We start from the raw sequence: 13,756 nt of genomic DNA, 5'->3' as shown, positions 1-13,756 counted from the left end.
ATTAATACTACAGATATGCCCTGCTGCTTCCAAACCTAATATACATTGATTTGTTGGCACGTGCTCAGAAGATTGAAAATTTGTACTAAAAATTTGCCTCTTAGCAATTTTTAAAAACATTTGTGAGCAGTAAACCAGAAAAAACAAATGTAAACAAATGTCTTTTTTTTTTTTTTTTCTTTTTTTTTAAACTGTGTGGCTTTTCAAGACCTGCAATCCTGATCCCTGGGACAGGGTGCTGTTAAACAACTGAAACATTGTGTCCCATACGCACAACAAGCGTACTGCTTCCACTTCTTAGCAAACAAAGTGTGAATTATAAATTGCACATGTCTCTGGGCAACAAAACTCCCCAAAGTTCTACTTTACTACTACACTTCATGATCAAAATTTATATGATATTTCACATTGGATTGGTTGAGAGAAGCACTAGGTTTATTTCCCCTGTAACATCCAAGTAGAAGGTCACTTTAAAATCCTTCAGGCTGCCCATCTTGAATGATTTTGTCATAAGAAATTAATTTACAGGCTTATGGACTTTGCAGAGATGATAGATCTCTAAAGACTTTTTGAGCAGTGAATAATGGACTTTGTCAGCTTCCTCACCCCTCTGAATGATTTAGTTTCCTGAATAAGTTAGGCAAGTAGTGGTCTTATCTCTATGCTGAGGTCAAATGACTTCTGATTGGAAAGAGGAAGAGTAAGACAGAAACCTCCCCTTTCCAGTGTAAGAAGATGTCACTGCTTCCTGCACACAGTTTAGTTTTTAGTTTTGAACAGCAAATCTTCAGAATTATAAACAGAAGGCCTTTGCTAAAATCTGGCAATGGAAAGTAAGAGATTAATTTCCCCTCCACACTGAAGAAAGAAATGATGTTTGAGATCTAAAAGGTGATAACTTTCTCTGAGGCAAACCCCAAATCAAGTTTTCAGTCTTTGAAATATAACTGGTCTTTAGCAATAAAGACTTTACATCTAAATACTGCAAAGACTCTCATTTGGGGATACTTTCTTCATTTCAACCTAGTATTGCCTGCATTAATCCACTGCATTAAAGCAATGCAAATAAAAGATAATACGTACGTCTCTGAGCAACGTGAACACCACGTAGATGAACGCTTTAGGGAATCTGATGGTCATAATTAAAAGTAAATTCCATGGCATAGGCTGAAGCTCTGTAACAGGCAAAAACCCAAACAGCTTTGATTGTCCAGAGCTGTTAAGCGAGCTCTGGATCAGCAGGCAGCTGACCAAGACTAACATCTGCTTCTATCTCTATATATAATCTTTATCAAAATTTTGCTCTACCTGCCACTTTAAAGCTCTAAAGGTCACCTGTTTTGTATATTATTCTTTATCCACGTTGCTCGAGTACAGTCATGCATTATAAATTCCACGATTCTTTAGAATGTATGAATTTACAGCGTCACTTTTGTCCCAGAACGAGCTATCTTTTGATGAATGAGATCTCAGACTAGATAGGTAAATAGAAAAGGGGTGAAGGATGTAAGCTTGCAAGGTTTAATTTATTATAAGCACCACAAAATACTAGTGGTGAGAGAAAACAAATTATTGGCCTCTCATGCAGTGACCATGAGAATGTGATAAATATTTCATTATATAGTACTCGTCAGACATTTGAATGGCTCATCTGTCCTATTTATGCCAGCTAAAATGAATTCAACCTATCAGTGGCAAATGTATTTTTAATGTTTCTCTCTACCTTCTGTGGAAGATGCAGCTAAAAAGTCCATCTTCTACAGGAATTGCATTATTCATTTCATTACCTACTGTAAACTGTTTATTCTCAAATTGGCTGCTCCTTTTAGAAACAACCTTTTACATCTTAAGAAAATTTTGTCTCCAATGCTCATTCTAGTTACTAGAAGTAGAAATTACTACAGCTGTTTTCTAAGCTGTAGAAACATGGTATTTTAATGGGAGAACACCTGCCTCCTACAAAGCTTTAAAAACTTTGGAGAAACCAATAGAGAATCCCTCATTTGGGGAAGAAAAGCCAAGCTGCATACCACCACGTAAGCTTCTTAAATGCCTTCCAACTGGAAAAATCACATCACCTCTCTGTACAACAAGGCATCAGGGCACCAACATTTTTAAACTGCATCAATTAAAAAGCAGATATAAGGAATCTAACGTAAGGCTACCTCAGCATCTTAGGACAAACATGATATTAAAATAATAAATCAAAAATACTTCTTTTCCTATTGACTGTAACAAGAATATGTGAGGTGCCCCAAAACTCTTATGTTTGGCACTGATTTAATCGTAGAAGACCTTCCCACAACATACCTGTTTTCTGAAGTGGTGGGGAAAGGACACAGAATGGCTTTCCAAGTGAGAACAGATTTTAGTATATAATACTGTAAAGCAGTCCAAGCAATTCATCCAGGTGCCTCTATAGTCAGGTGACGGAGAGCAGCACCTCCAGAGAACACGACATTTTATCTCGGTTCCCCTTCCTTACCCTCCTCACCCTTCCCCCCCTGCAACTCCCCCAAAAGATGCCCACTGCTATAAAGTAGGCTACACAACTAAGGTAAAACCGATGCCTAGACAGCAGCTTCAGAGAAGGTGACCAATGGTAAACAAAATCAATCTCTCTCATAAGGAGTTGCTGGAGACAAGAGATGGGCCAGGGTGAGGACTCGGACCCCGAGCCCTGGCCTAGCATGCCGGGCCCTAGCTCAGGCCTCCTCCTGCCGCCAGTACCTCTGTCACCGAAACAGCTGCACGCACGCGCACTCACACTTCACTACCATCGGGCACAACAGAAACCCAGGCACTGATGGCGCTTAAGTACCATTCCAGCACAAGTAACATTCATAGTAACAGTAATTAACTAGTGGAACTTATTTACAAAATTTAGATATTTTTTACTGTGCTGAGCTACATATTTGAGACTAACTCAGGCTTAAAATCAACAGCTGCATGTGCCTGTCTGACAGGAAGAAAAGCTAGAGAATAGTCCTGACAGTTAACCTTAAAAAGAGATGGTACAAAGCTCTGTTTAGAAAACAGGACTGACAACTCTTCTCCCAGCACACACTTTTTTAAAGCCATTTTTCTTATCCAGCTTTTCAGGAAGCAGGCAGGAAACCCCAGCCATTGTGCCTGTTACAAAGTTGTAAAGTGAGCAAACAACATTAAAAAACAACAAAAAAAAATTCTCACTTTGGCCTATTATGACTATCATTTTTCAGGGAGAAGAGATAGATGGGACATGAATTTGCTGCTGATGGGGAAAAAAAAAGTGCATTGCTGGGAGGAGAAATTTGGGTTTTTATATGTTTCTCCTGAACATTTCCTTAGATTTGGCTGTAATAGTGTAAGAGGAATGGTAACCTTTGGATACGCAACTCTAAATATAAAGAAAGAAAGAAAAAAAAATACATATAAAGTAGAGGTCATAACTCAGACTGGCCTTCTGTAAGAAATACAAATTCAAGTGGCCTGAGCCTGTCTCGTTCAGGCAATTGACGACTTCAAAATTGTATCTGTTACTTCTCAAGACTGTTTACATTTGTTTTCTAATGAAGAACAGAAGTTTCAGAGATATTCAGGAACTCCACCTGTGTAATACTGACTGCCACAAAAGCCACTGAAGCAGCTATAACAAGATAGACCGCCAAGAGCATCAACACTTTCCACCTCCCAGGCATAAAAATGTAAGAGCTCGCACATCAGAGACAGAAGATCCCAAAAAGAATATGATCCGTGAACAAAAAATGTGCTTGGATAAAGCAAGGGCAGAGTAACCTAGGGCTGTCGAGAGGGAGCTCATGCTCTAGTCCTTATTTGAATAAAACCACCATTGAGACCAAAAAGAGGTTAGCATGGAAGAAAAAAAAAAAAGAAAAAGGAAAAATAGCATTGTGACAAGAATCATCAGCTGCTAAATGAGCTGATTCATCAACACAAAGCAGAGAACAGTTCATCTTTTCATACTCGCCATTTTCCCTATGAAACTTCCTATCTTTCCAAGACTTTTCAAAGGCATTCTGACTTGCTGTATCTGGAAATAAGTTTCTCTCGTAGAGGTACGGTATTTTCGACAATAGTAAGCTAAGTATGCCTACTTAGTCTGAAGAAAAATGTTAGTAAGTAATGATCATCAACCAAGGAAATCTGGGGTGTCAAAATGTTCTTGTGTAGGATCATTTATTTAAAATCCAAATAGCGTAATTTAAAAAAATGATTTTGATATAAGATACAATTTTGCATTTTATCCTTTTGGGGTTTTATGGGTTTTGTTGTTGTAATAGCATATAGCACTCTGCTAGTTACAGTCCCTGATAAAAGTTTGGAGAGTCCTATTTTTCAAGCATTTGCCTTACTGTGTTTTGTATTTTGGACGGTCTAGTTCTGTTCATCTGCATTTTCCAACGGACCCTAACATTAGCACAGGTGCATCTACTTCCTGCAAATCTTGTATTAACTTCAACACCAGTAAGATCAATGATCAAAGCTCAGTTTAAAAGTTCTCTTCATATACTGCAGAAGTCTCCATGTGCCTTCTCCAAAAATATTCCCATTTTCAAAACAAGACAAATTCCACGGCTGCTTTACAACAGAATTGAACCAGGACCTGACAATGGCATCTGCCAGCAAATGTGTTTATATACAGACCTGTGCTTCTCTTGATCGAACTTTGGTGGATGTGTAGCATCTCTCCCATTTGAAGAGTGACACCAGCTGAATCTTAGCCACATACCAGAGTTCTGAGCTTAACTTACAGTTTTCTCTTGGGGTAATATCTCTATCAGCAGTTTAGCAGTTGCCTTTATTTCTAAGGAATCTATGAAGCTTTTACCATTAAGTCAGGTTTGGGCCAATAGTCTATCTTCAATCTATTTGATTTTCTTGATTCTTGTGTTTGATTGGCAACAATAGAAATCAAAGGAGAGGCAAACGGGCTGAGAATATTTGTTTTTTCTTTTGAATAAGTGAAACAGAGACATTATATCCACTATTTGCAAGAGAATTTATGATATACAAAAGTGTTTCTGAAAGTTATTTTCCTTAAAGAATCTATTTTGCTTCTGATGCCCCACTGTTTTGCATTTATTAGAAAATGATTTATGAAGGAAAACAGTTAAATATTAGAAGTTCGGTATTTTCATAGTTCATTTTTTTCCCAACTATTCTTTATGTGTTTTTGCTCTATTATGAAATCTGTGCTCCACATTCAGTAATCACTCTTCATGACAACCTAAATATGTACTGCATTATTTGTGAATTAGAGAGCAATTTATTTACAAATCTCAGAAAATTACTTTTCTTCTAGGTACTATTTTACAGTCTATCCATTTTCTTTTATCTACGATTGCCTCTTCTACATCATATGAGCCTTAAGAGATATTTCATTCAGATGTGAATTGTAGCATTACCAAAAAAATAGTTTCAAAGAAAAGACCCAGCTTTGACAGTGGTTGGGGGAAAATAAAAAGATCTGTGAATACAAAAGATCAGGGAACAACTAACCAAAATGGGACCCATACAGGACCACTGTTAGGGACTGTATGAGAAAAACGTGATGAGATGCCTGCAGTCACAGAAGCCTGTACTTGACCATGAAGCTCCTTCCCATCCTAAATCTCTACTTGCGTATGAAGTACGATTGCCCTTGCATCTTCATAAAACATCTTTCAGGAATTTCCACACCAAGACATACTTTTCCCATAAATTCGATCACTTATTCTTCACCTGACCCTGAAATATTTCTTTTAGTAACTTTTTAAAAGGTTCTCTTCATACATTGAAGTTAAGAAAGCATTAAAGGCTCAAGTTAAGACTTGCTTTTCCACTGAAGATGCCTAGTGCGTAAGTTTAAATAAAATTTGGCTTTGTAAAGCAAATACACGTTACATAGTAAGAAGTGCTTGGCAGGCTACATCATTTGTAGAGAATGCACACACTGCAATTAAAGAGAAAAATATTTTTGCTACACACTTAATGTTCTAAAGTGAAGTAAAGTAGGAGTTCATGTAAGTAATTAACACCTACATCTGCGATAATGATTAAGCAGTTCTTTCTCATGTACAATCCAGGTGCAGAAAAGGCCACTTGAGTTTCTATCACCTTCTCTCACCTCACTCTAATGAACACTGCATGCAGTGGGAAAGAAAACAAAGGTCTTTGTAGCCCTCGTTAAGAAATGAGGTACATTTTAACATTTCACAAGTCTGGACCAAACTCCTAGGCAAAAGGCTTTATTAACCTGGAATTAAGGTTAACATTGTCTTTCATCTCCTTTCCAAGGCTGCAAATTTTACACAACAGTTTGTATAGACAGAAAGCAATGCAAAATATGCAGTGGGAGAGGACCCACTGGAAGGAGGGAAGATTTCTGTCCAGCTGGTCTTGTACTAAAACCAACCCATCTAGAAGTTAAACACATTCAGGAGTATTATGCTTATCCTGGCTTCTAGTGACATCAATACCTAGTAGTAGACCAAAAGCAACACCAGCACCTTGCCTGAATCGCTCTTCCTCCTCCTTGCAAGATGCATCTGCCGGCTGAGGGCTGGTTCTGCACAGCTCCTCACCCTTCGCCTCCTGGGGAAACTCTAGCCATCCTCTCACATCAGCTGCCAAATTCTCTCGACCTCCCCTGCGAACCAGGAGAGCTACGACAAGGTCTTTTGTCTCTACAAATTCAAGGTCACAGCTTAACAGGGGTTTGAACTTTCTTCAGTCACCTAAAACCTCCTGTGACCTGACACTGGCAATTGACTGAGTCTGATTCATTTATATTAAGTTATTTACATTTATACTGTGAGGACTTACTGTAGGTCTGAAGAAAAAAACAACAACAAAAAACACTTTAACTGTCTTAATTTAACAGTAACGTAAATGAGAGCCTGAACTAACTCACAGCTTGGAGCATGAAAGCAGGTACATTAAATTACCATCCAGCAGGAAAAGGGAATGAAGGCAATTAATGCACAGGGAGGCAGTGGGGAGGCAGGAGACAGACCAATGAACAGAAATCAAGATGCACAGAATTAGACTTTTGCTAGATTTTGAGAGTCTACAACAACCACCTGTGAGCACAACCACCACATTCTGAATTACTCAATGGATAAAATTTTCCACAGAAGCACTGGTTTGATAGGGAGAGTGTCTTTGCTGCTAGGCAGCAGCTACAAAGGCTTTGAAAGCCCTTTAAGACTGGTATGCAGAAGTAGTATGGGAACCTTGCTTTATGCCTTATCCATTTTTGGATTTTTTTTTTCTTTTTTTGAATCAACTCTTCCAAATAAATGTTACTGAGGTGCCTGTGGGAAGTCTGGATGGTGCATTCAACCTCAGGTCAGAGAAATGCCATGGGTAAACAGCAGTAAGCAAACTGTGATGGGCTTATTTATCACACTTAATAATGCAGATGAGCTATTTGTCATGGGCCTAACGTTTACTTTGGTGGACAACTCACTCCACACACTTTATTCTTTTGACTCTTACATGTACATAAATTTTAGAAATCTCCATTGACAAATTGCAAAGTTCAGAACCTTTTCGTAAAAATAAACACTGCTCTATTGCTTTTGTATCAAAATGTTACTAAGCACTGAATTCATTCAATGGAAAACAGAAGGTTCACTTACTGTCTCATAGTGGTATCCTCCACTTCTCTTAAACAAATGGAAAGATTCTCTCAAGAGAACATGCACCGCAGTGAACTACTTTATTTTCAATAAAAGTCAGTACTGCTACTATAGTAACTGTCTTAGCTATGATTAATGTAAGAAACATTTGGAAAGCATGTTATTATTATTATTCTAAATTACGCTTTGCTTGAATTAATTTTTATGCATGGTTACTAAGATATAAAAAGTTCTTAACTGCTAATTGTAACATTCATACTTGTGAGATAAGATGAGATTCCAGGAACAAGCACAAGGTTTTTACTTTGAGAAACTGCAAACTAAAAAAAAAAAAAAAAAAAAAAGTGCAACATTTTGCGAGTCAGCATGTCAGCACAGCACACACAGGCTTCTAAACCCACAGATTATACTGCCATGACATTGTTAATTAATGATTTCTTTTAAACTCCAAGACTTCTCTTTTCCTACAACTTTATTATCTGCTTCCCAAGCAAGATAATGCACTTATTTGTAAAATTGTGATAGATTAAGATGTACTGGGATCACCAACAAGATACTACACAGAGAAACCTGGGCAACAGTTCTCACTGCATATTTGGAAGATTTCTTTAATGACCCCCTTGGAAAACCTTATTTTCAGGCAAAACAATTCCCATACATTTCTCAGCAAATGTACAGAGATGTACACAGAAATGCTTGAAAGAAAATATGCAGAAAACACTGGGCTCTCTGTCCTGTCACTTCCACAGTAAATTGTCAATGAATTGTCAGTTGCAAACAACTGATCCTACAGGAGACAGCCCTGGAGATAGAAGGATACTTAGGGACACCAGGGACTGGCTCTCACCTTCTCCAGCAAGTGAGGAAGCAGACAAGCACACAGAGAAGATTCCACAAGCAGAAAGTCCACTGCCCCCAGCCTACTTAGGTGGAAGAAATCATTTTTCAGTTTGCAGCCAGTTATAGCACAATCAGATTTTGCACGCAGTGATACAAGAATGCACGCAAGGAACTGCAATGCTGCCTTTAGCAAGCTGACAATGAACGTTGCATCTGAATTTAGCATTGGTGTTTTGAACTCCATGTCCTTCCAACAGTAGCCAATGCACTTTCTGACCACAGTGCTCCTGAAGTCCTAGATATCAATATCAGAAACCTGAAGCACCTCAGTCACATACCATTCATTTTTCTGATAGCCAGTATCAGAATAATTTTGAAATATACCTGCATAAAATATTCAATAATCCATTTTGTATCATGAAACAAGAGTGAAATATTCACAGACTAATCAGGAAAATGAGGAAAAAAAAACAGGGTAAAGCCTCAAATTAATCACTTGTTGCAAGTAGTCTCTCTGTGTAGTTACAGCTCTACTTTCCAAGACCTGTACTCTAATTATTCCATGCTTCAATATCCCAAAGGCAATTATGCATTTTTCAAAACTTATTGGATAGTAATCAGTACTTTAAACAAGACATCCAGACAAAGCCTACCCAATACCTTATTTATTAATAATAGCCTATACTTTGATTTATATTGTATGCATTCAGCAAAGCAACACACTGTCTCTTGTGGAAAGAAAGCTCCCTCATTTACTGGATAAAGATGTTTCATCTTCAACCTCACCATAGAATTACTGAGAGGTCATCACCAGTCTGAGAAAAACAGTGGTTGTAGCCCTATACAGAAATAACAAGCGTATCTTAAAAGAGTAAGTTGATAACAGTAACGTACATTGAGCACGCAGAAACCTACCGAGCTGCCGATACCCCACCGTGGTTATCACCACTGAGCAACAGCGGCAGCAGCCACCAGAACTGCCACCCAGTCAACAGCTAGTTCTGTTCGCATATCACTTCTCTTCCTCCTGACTTCAGCGAGCGCTCACTCAGACGCAGCACTCGCCATTCTGTTCAAGAGACTGACCCTCTTCCTTACTGTGGCTCTTAAGTGGTGGGAGAAACAAGGAGATTTGTGATTACCTCCTCAACCTGCTAGTAACTTGCTAGCTAAGACCTTTCTATACTGTATCTTCTACAGTCTAGAATTTGCTTACTCTTCTTTCCCACCAGTTTGGACTTCAGTCTCCATTTGGAGAAAATTCATTCAGGGAACTGAAGTAAGACTTCAGCCTGAGAAAAAGAAGATTTAAAGACCACAAATAAATTGAAAATCATGTTTCTCTTTGCAAAAAGTAGATTTACTATTTTACCTGTTTTAGAAGCCACTCAGCTATAGCGAATCAGTTTGTGAAGTTATACGAGAAGCCATGAAATAATTTAAAATGAAAGTAGAGTGTTGTAAGGAGAAAAAAAAATACTAAAGTTATTGGTATCCATTTGAAGGTGCTTAACATTTGGAAACTCTTTCTTTTCAGGCTGAAATACTGTGTGCCCTTGAAACTGTTCTCTTTAAATCTCCATTTACAGAATACTGCAAAAGGAAAAGAATTAAAAAAAAAAAAAAAAACTAGAAGGCATCTGACCTGTCAGTCCACTGAAAATCATTTAAAAAATCTCAATTTGGCTTAGGGTGTTATATACTGCTTTCCACTGCTGTAGCAAACGAAAGGGTAGCTACCTAGAAAAATGGCATTGATCTAGTTTGGGTAGTCAAAATATTACAGAGACATTTATTTGGAAAGCATATTTAGAACCAGAAAAACTCGAGTTCTGCATTGTTCCCGGTAGCGTTACCCACACTGTCACTGAGCTGAATTCATGCGTTGCCATGACATAAGAGATGTTACCATGAGATCAGGGACAAGATTCAGGTATATAAGATACAAAGAAATAAACTTTGGAACACATTACAGAGACTCTAAGGATTAACCGGGAGCCAGCTGGTTGGCAGTGACAGAGAACTCAAACAAGTATAGCAACAAGCTGGAATGAGGAGAGGATCTGCCCTTTGCAAAATGAAGGCTGAGCTGCAAATCTGATCACGTTTTGTAAAGGCAATCAGGGTGTAAGCACTAGAGAACAAGACCATCTAAAAAGCAGTTTTGTCACTATACAGTTAGAACATCCATCTTTGGAGATGGTCAAAACTTGAGTGAACAAGGCCCTGAGCAACCTGATATAAGTTGACCCTACTCTGAGCAGGTGGGCTGGACCAGATGACCTCTTGAGGTCCCTTCCAATCAACTACTCTAAGATTTTATTTTAAGATTTAAAAGTAATCAGCTTTTAGAATAGCCCTCTAATGGGAGCAGTGGGGCTAAAAACTTAACTACTTCAAAATGGTGTGGTAAGTTCATAAAAGAGACTGAAGATGACAGTGCCTGCAATAGCAAAGAGCTAGACTCAATGACTCAGAAGGTCTTTTCTAGGCTTGTGTTCCTAAATAAAGATGTTAAAATTACAATTTTAGAACAGTGGATATTAATATCCAATAGACTCATTTATTTTGCTGCTAACTGGTCAAAATTTCTTTGCATTCCATTGAATTACTTACATTAGTAAATGCCATTTACTACGGGAGACTTTCCACACAAATGTTCTGTGTCACTATGATTAGTTTAGCTTTTACACTTTTAAAAGTCTGTTTTTTGTCTGGAAGAATGTGAATGCTAACTTAACAGCTAATACCTGTAAGGCAAGGAAAATAGTAAATGGTAAGATATTAGTGTCTGGACAGATGCTGTTGAGGAGTTCATCTTAAATCACTGCAAGGCCAATATGTTTTATGCCTATAATTGCTGCTCAAAGTTCAGTGTGGCATTTTGCTGATGTGCTTAAAATAGTCTTCATGGGTGCTGTTAGACTTGATTTGACAGTAGTTAAGGTGTAAGGGGCAATGATCCAGCTGAATGCCTGTCCGAGTCATTTTGATAAGTGTACATCCTGTGCAGAAACTTCTTAATTGCTCCAGTATTCTTCAGTAGTTCCTATTCATAGAGTCTACGAAAAAGGTCATCAATCACAGAGAATGTGAAGGTTTTATGTTTTGCTTGCTTAACAAAACCCATTTAAAAGTAGAATCAGTTAATAAAACTTAAGGTGGTTATAATGTTCCCTTTCCTAATAACAAATTTGGAATGTAAATCATTTATTATCTGTATTAAAGAGGAGGTACATGGCTAGTACCATACCTTGGTCCAAGATCTTATTCTTGCTTTGCAACAAGAAAAAAAAAAAAGAAAGAAAAGAAAGTATCTGCCTTATCTAAGTGTGGAAATAGTACTAAATAGATCCAGAGCAATTATAAACTTGCTATCTATTCAATGGGGCTGATTATCTGGTTAAGCATGAGACCAGACGTCAGGAAATCCCATTTTCTAGTCCTAGGCTTGCCACTGACTCAGATGGATTTGGACAAGTCATTTAACAGTTCTACATTTTTGGGTATCCATGAAAGAAGAATACAGTCTACGTAAAGCTGCAGACAGGCGAATGTTTGTGTCTGCAGAGGTCTGAAAACATAACACAACTTCATGGCTTTAAGGATGCTCTCACTGCAACCCGGTGAGCAAGACTACTGGCTTTTAATCCAGGAGCAAAAGGAAAGATAAGCCTAGGTGCATGTCACTTTTTCCCCAGCCACAGTCCAAACACAGCTGTGAAGAGGGCAACACAGAGGCTCACGGGCTGACTTCATTTCACTGGAGAAACCTTTTGTTTTGGAATAAACTTGATGCATAAGAAAGTCCTTTCACCAAGAAAGGTATCCAGATCTGAATTTGACCCTTTCTGTCTAATACTGTGTACATTTCAGATCATATCAAGGTTGCCATAGTAACCAAAAGATTTTATTTTGTTGTATTGCTGAAATAATTCAATAAATACAATTTATGAATCTTGCATAATTTGACACTAAAGATTTGTTGCCTGAGGCCTATACCACTTGAGAAATAAACAGGTTTGCTAAGAAAAGCATTCTTGGCAAAATACTTAAAATTTAACAGAAAATTCAAATATTTTCATTTGCTTCTTTTGGAAATGTTTGTTTCTCTGTACCACCCCTGGTTAGGGAGCTCTTCCTGGTTCTGCCACTTGGTATTTTAAGGAGAAAGAAATCTGGCATTTATCTAAGAAACAAGTTAATTTCTACCTTCCCACTTCCCCTCTGAATTTCTCCTTTCAATCCAGCCTCTTTTACTTGGACAACTTCTGAGATACTAGCTACAAATATTCTCAGTTTTTATCATTTTTCTATTTCCCAAAGTTAAGTATCCCAAAATCTAAATTATTTTCTTTTTTGTTGCAAACATTAGCTGCAGCATTTCAACCTCAACGGCTTTTCTTATAAGCCAAAGCCATACTGATGAGCTCCCCCCTCCCACCATGTTTGTTTGGTATAGTAACAGATGAATCCCAACAAACTGTAGACAGCAGAAACACACTCCCTAACTTCAAACCCCTAAAGTTTTAAATTTCGTTTGTAATGTGCCAATCTCCACTGCTTTCCTTATTCCTATGGAAAATTACAAAGGATAGGATTTTAGACATCCTGAAAAAACTTTTCTGCTCAGCTGTCGCATTTCATCTCTAAGAGAAGAGAGAACTGCCTGCATAGTGCCAGTTTTCCAGGTGCCAAATGCAGTTATGAAAATACAGATGATGTGAGAGTGCAGCCCTAACATGACAGTAGCGCATCTCCGCTGCATCACTCCTCAATGAGGTAAAACTCTCTTCCCATTCAAAATCTTATCCTTCCTTGCCTCCTGCTTGCATCTCCTTCAGCCTCTGTCACTGCAGGGAAACCTGGCGATACTCTCTGAAATTCCCATAACCACTGGAAACAAGCAGTTGTGGGGTGGGAGGAATTCTTATCAGATATTTGACCATAGAAAAGTAAAGAGCTTGACTATCACTGTGGATTAAAACAGTGGTTTATGGATGGAAAATTGGAAAAGGTCCCTCAATTCCTTTATATATTTTATATTGCTAGGAATTACTATTAAAAAAGAATCCCTTCATTTTATCTTCCTGATTATCCAGCACAACTAGCAGTTCCTTAAATGTCGGGCAGAGAGATTAACAATGATACCAGAAGATGATTACAAACCCTTCTAAATGTATATGGTAGACCCCCACACTGCAGGGTCAGATTTACTGTAAGATAAGCAACAAAGGAACATTTTCAAGTAGTTATATGACAGGAGGAACATGGAAGTCTCCCCCATTCCA

Source organism: Rhea pennata, chromosome 16, assembly GCF_028389875.1.
Source record: "Rhea pennata isolate bPtePen1 chromosome 16, bPtePen1.pri, whole genome shotgun sequence".
NCBI classification, from domain to species: Eukaryota; Metazoa; Chordata; class Aves; order Rheiformes; family Rheidae; genus Rhea; species Rhea pennata.
Note: the sequence above shows the minus strand (reverse complement) of the source record.